The following is a 5,539-nucleotide window of genomic DNA, read 5'->3' on the forward strand; positions in this document are numbered from 1 at the left end:
CGACTGCGGAGTCGGCTGGCCGCAGCCGGGAAGGGACGCAGCCGGCTACAGAGCCCCGGGCGGGCTCTGGGGCGGCGGCGGCGGGAGGGAGGGGTGAGGCAGGGTGGGGTTGGGGGGGAGGAGGTGGAAAGCTGGAGCCCGGCTATCTATCAATTAAGAAAAGGCAGTCTGTCCCGGGACGCAGTCTCTCGGCTCTGGAGTTGCTGTTGGGGAAAAGAAAAGAGATGAGGGAGGTAAAAAGAAAGAAAGAAAGGCAAAAAAAGGGATGAAAGAGAGGGAAAGCAGGAGGCAGGACTTCAGGACTGGTGGTTTGAAAAGCGTCTCTCAATCTGATTTGATCCAAGGCAAGGCGATGCGTGTGTTTATATAGAGGCGGGAGGCTGAGCCGTGGGCGCGCGGCCAGCACCCCCCCTGGGCGCGCTCACAAAGCGGGAGGCGTGGTGAGAGGCCGGCCGGCTGCCGAGCGTGTGAGCTCCCGCCGGCCTCCCGCCCAGCCGCCCCGCCCGCAGCCCGCCGGGGACCCACTTGTAGGCGCCTCAGGATCAAACTCAGTTCACCTCGCGCCTTCTCTTCCTTCTCGCCCGCGTCTCGCCGAGTCCAGCACCTACAGACGGATGAGATGAGACGCACGCGAGAGAGAGCATACACACGCGTGCGCGCGCACACTCACACACACACACACACACACACACACACACACACACACACACACGAGCGCACGCGGTGAGCATTCTGTGCCAGGTTGGCTACTAAGCTACTTCGCTCCCGCTTTTTCTCCCTCCTGCGTTCCCGAATCCGGTCTCCAGCTTCAGGCTGTCCTCGCAGGGACAGTCCTTGTCTGACTGTCCCCCTTAATTGGGGGTTGCCAGAAGTCTCTACTGATACCCCATCCCTCGGGATCCCGCGTGATCCAGCAGAGTCCTCCTAACTGCCAAGTCTAGCCAGGGTCCTCGTTTCTAATATCTGCATCTACAAATCTCCGTTGTCAAGGTTCACATGGCTCTTACCCTCCAACGTCTGGTGTGCGTCCTGGGGCAACAATGCTAAACTCCTCTCTAACACCTCCGAGGACCCCACCACAACACACACACACACACACACTCACACACACACTCACACACACACTCAAACAGAGCCAGCGGTCGTCCTAACAGCAGTGCTGGTCCCGGAAAGTGTCCAGCTCCTGAGACAAAAGCGGTGGCCCCTGCACCCGGAGGCCACAGGAGTCCCGTACAAAAACGTTCATTGATACGTTCCAATAAATGAGCACGCCTGTGAGCACGGCCACCTTCCCAGAGCTAGCTACAGAGAGCCCAGAGTGTGTGCCTATGTGAGGTATGAGCGTGGCTCGGAGCCGGAGCCGTCCGCACCTGCTTGTGCTCCCACCTGACGTCGACCCGACGTTCGTGGAGAGAAGTGCGTTTGGGAGTCTCTTCAGAGCCTTAGGCGTCTGTGCATCCATGGATCTGCCTGCTATATGGTCTCTCCTGAGAACCCTAGATGAAGCTATCTGTGTATACCAGCCCGACATCTGCCTGAGTAGTGCGAAGCTCTCCCTACCCGCTGCCTCTGGGTTTTCCCCAGCCCTCTTGTCTTCCCTTCCACTCTCACACTCCCAGAGCAAATAGTAATGTTAATAATAAATCATCCTATACCCTCCACCTGTGGTTTAGGGCGCTGGACATGTAAACGAAGCTAATCCACCATACCCTGCTAATAGTCTCCTGCATCCAGTATAGAATCTGCTTAAGACCTCGCTAGCAGAAATGTGCCAGAGCGTCTAAGATGCGCGCTTGTGAGCTGTCGCTCGCCAGGGGAGCGCTGCCACCGAGGTTTGACGCGGCCAGCCGAGCTCTCGCAGCCGGGCTCTCGCAGCCGGGCTCCTGCTGCTAGCTCTGGGTCAGCTCCGCGCTCACTCTCTGCCCTGGAACCCCACCTGGTGGATAGTTTTAGTACTACAGCTGCAGGAGACTCCTAGCTTCTCGCCTTTTCCTAGCTTAGGACTGGCTTCAAAGAGCCAGCTTAAAGGCCATTTCCAGGGGCTGAGTTTAAGGTCCTTTAGGCTGCCCGCCCCAACAGGACAGTTGGAACTGAGACACAAAATAAGTCCTCCCAGGATCACTGTGACCCCAGAAATAGAGATCTGGGCAGTGTTTGCCTAGAGGAAATTTTACTTTACAGGACTGCTTGGTAACCAAGAGCAGCAAGGCTGCTGTTACTCTTGTCTTCCCACCTGGGGGTGGGGGTGGGGCAGAGTGTAGCAGGGGAAGTCTGGAGGGGACCCTGATATCTTGAAGCATTCTATGAATGTGACCAGGTTCCCAGCAGGCAACGAAACAGGCAAAATGACCTTAAGGGAAAACCCACCACAGGGCCAACTATCTGTGGGCAGAGGGATATGAACACAGCCACACAGAGGCTCACAACGAGGCTGCATGAAGGAAGGTACCAAACCTATCCTAGGGCATACACACGAGATCCTTGTCCGTGGCCAGAAAAAAAAAAAGAAAGAAAGAAAGAAAAAAGCCTCTTTCTACGCTACCAAACCCAATCCACAGGACCTGCCCACTCTGGGGTCAAAAGTCCACCTTTCCCAGGACTGTGCCCCCACTCTTTGGTTTTGAGGATTCTTTTGCTCTCCTTTGCCTGGCTTTTCTTCCCACTCAAGTGTGGAGTGGGGAGGGAATGTGGAGGGAATCCTAACTCCGTGCTGTGGAGCTGCCAAGTGCGGTCAGTCCCAGGGGATGTTCTCGGGGGACACAGGGCCCCACAGCAACAGCAGCAGAGCTTCCTATTAGGAAGCTTCCTTCTTCGGGTCCCAGTGAGCACCGAGGAGCAGGGCGGTAGGAATGCAAGTTGCAGCAGGTACACAAGGCTTCCTGGAGGTGCTGCAGAGGGACTGCTGCATCTGACAGAACTTGCAAAGAAGCTGGCTGCACAAAAAGAGGCCCAAAGCCACCTTTGCTGGCCATGCTCACAGGGGGGAGGAATCTGTTAGTGCCTAGAGTGGACTTCTCACGCTCAGGCCAGATGGAGGCTTGGTCTACAACCCTGCCCTAAAACAAACCTTTGACCAGATTAACCCTTCATCCTGATCACTGAGACATACTGACTCTGACCCCCGGGGGTGTGTCTCTCTGTACAGACAAGCATTTCCAGGTCCACCTTCGGCTACAGAGGCCAGCACCTCCTTTACAAACTGCCCCTAGGCAATATCTCAACCCATAAGGCTCCTGGGGCAGGCTAGGGCTCTAGGTCAGAACACTTCCGCCATCTAGAACCTCACTCCATCAGCTTGTCCTCAGATGAGAACCCTCCCCATCCAGGCCAGTGCTGCTAACAGCAGCTACACTCCCAAAACCTTTCCCACAGCCCACGCACACAGGTACACGTAGGGCTCCAACTCTTGCCTGCAGTACTGGGAAGCCTGGATGCAGGGAGTGTCTCCAGAACACTCCAGGCACTTTGAAATCAGCCAGAGTAGACTGGGGCCTCAGTGGGGGTGGGGTGGGGGGGGTGGGGAGAAACACTGTGCCAATAGAAGTTCTGCCTGGGTGACAATTGTAAGGCTTGGTGGCTGGGCCTGAGAATATGGAAGGTAGGCCTTCAGTAGTGTTGGAGACTGAAGACAGGGGTGGGGGTGGGGGTGGGGGAGTGGGGGGAGGCAAATTCCTCTGCGGCTCAAGATATCCCAGCACAGTCACAGACAGTCTCAAGCCCCAGTCCTAAGGACATGGAGCTACCAGGATGGTTGCGTGTCTCCAGCTTCCTACTCACAAAGTGAGGACAGCACCCTATCACACGCTCCTCTGTGTATATTCCTGAGTGTCCAACAAGTCCCTTGTGCACACTGCACCCAGGGCTGCAAAGGAACACTGTTTTGTTGGCAGTGGTTTTTGGCTTTTTTGAAAGAGGGATTTGTATATTTGTTTGATGAGAAAAACTGCCCTTCACTTTGCTCTATTTCCTTTTTTTATGAACAGGAACATATTCCCCGAGTTGGGACACTCTTCTGTTGAATGGAGGAAAATCCTCCATTTTATACTCAATTTGCATAGTTTAGGCCCAGATTCCACCCCGCCCCCACCACCCCCAGTTGATGCTTCAATTTCTTCGCCCTAAAACTTTTCATTTCTCTAGCCAGAGACAAGTAAAATTGGGAGCAGGAGGAAGGCAATGGGACAAAGAGACCAGGCACTGGTGGGTGGGAAGCAGGACTGGGCACTTAAACACCCAACTGGGTCCACCTAGTGTCTCCCAGCTGTCTGGGGACAATGTTGTAGGAACAATAAGAGTAGCGGTCACATCCCCCAGAGGTCTCCTCCGCCTGCCCCTGCCCCCAAGGAGCTCTTGGAAAGTCCCGCTTCCTTTCTCCAGGGTCCCAGACTGGCTCTGTTTCTGTTCTGAGGGTCCTTTCACAGCCTGAGTCCCACAGCCTGAGTCCTGAGCCTGTAAACGCTCAGGGGCAGCAGGGTCTCCCCAGACCCTCCTGCAGAGCATGGGTGGGAACTGAAGCCTCTGCTGACAAGAAGCTAGGCGCCCCCCACGCCCCCCCTGCTGCCACCCTGGATTCCCACTCTTGCCCCATTGTTCCTCTCCCAGCCTTTGCCCACCTTCCTATCTCTCTGTGCTCTCCTGCAGAAAGGGCACCTCAAGGCCAGTGGTTGCCCGCTGGTGCCCAGAAACTCAAGGACGGGTTAGAGGACATTGCATTAGTGTGGCCTTGCTGTTGAGGCAGGGCCTGGGCCCCTTCTGTCCAAGCTGCTGTGAAAATCACCCCCAAGGGTCAGGGATTGCACCTCTAAAGCCTACAGACCTAAAGGCTCCACTCCTGGACATGGGTTGTCTGGCTGTGAAGAGAACTCAACAGCCCCTTCAAAATTACCACCTGCTGGAACCCCACCAGCTCCCAGCCTCTTTGGAGGTGCCTTCCTGCTGGCCATGACCACTACTACCAAGCCCAATTCAGTTGCTGCCGATTTATCCCTCAGGCCTTTCTTCTTCTTCTCAGGCCCTTACAGGAGACTTGCCCTCACCCTGCATCTACATGCAGGTACTTTCAGCTATTTTCTGGATTAAAAAAAATACACACACACACACACACACACACACACACACACACACACACACACACATAACAGACCATGTGTGAAAGGTTCAACCTAGTAGAAGCCTGACTCCTCACTCACTCCCAACTCCACAGATAGGCCCGGCTAGAAGGGACCCCTCACCCGCCCACCTACAGCCCTCTGCGGAAGGACTTTCTCTTCTACCCCGGGTAGGCAGCCAAGTCCCACCGCACTTCTCACCTGGACAGGCCTTAGCTCCAGACATTTTGCCCAGGAGGAATTATTTTGGAGAAGTGGAAATTTTCCCATTCTCTGTTATCAACCACCCCCCCCCCCATCCAGACCTCCTTCTGCCCCGCACCCAACCCACTCCAAAGCAATCTGAAAATGGACTTGCCGATAGAAGGGGGGGTGGTGAGGGGCGCAACTGATTCCTGTGTCCAAGAGAAGAGCCTGCCCAACGGTTGATG

The sequence above is a fragment of the Acomys russatus genome, chromosome 13 (genome assembly GCF_903995435.1).
Source record: "Acomys russatus chromosome 13, mAcoRus1.1, whole genome shotgun sequence".
Classification (NCBI taxonomy): domain Eukaryota; kingdom Metazoa; phylum Chordata; class Mammalia; order Rodentia; family Muridae; genus Acomys; species Acomys russatus.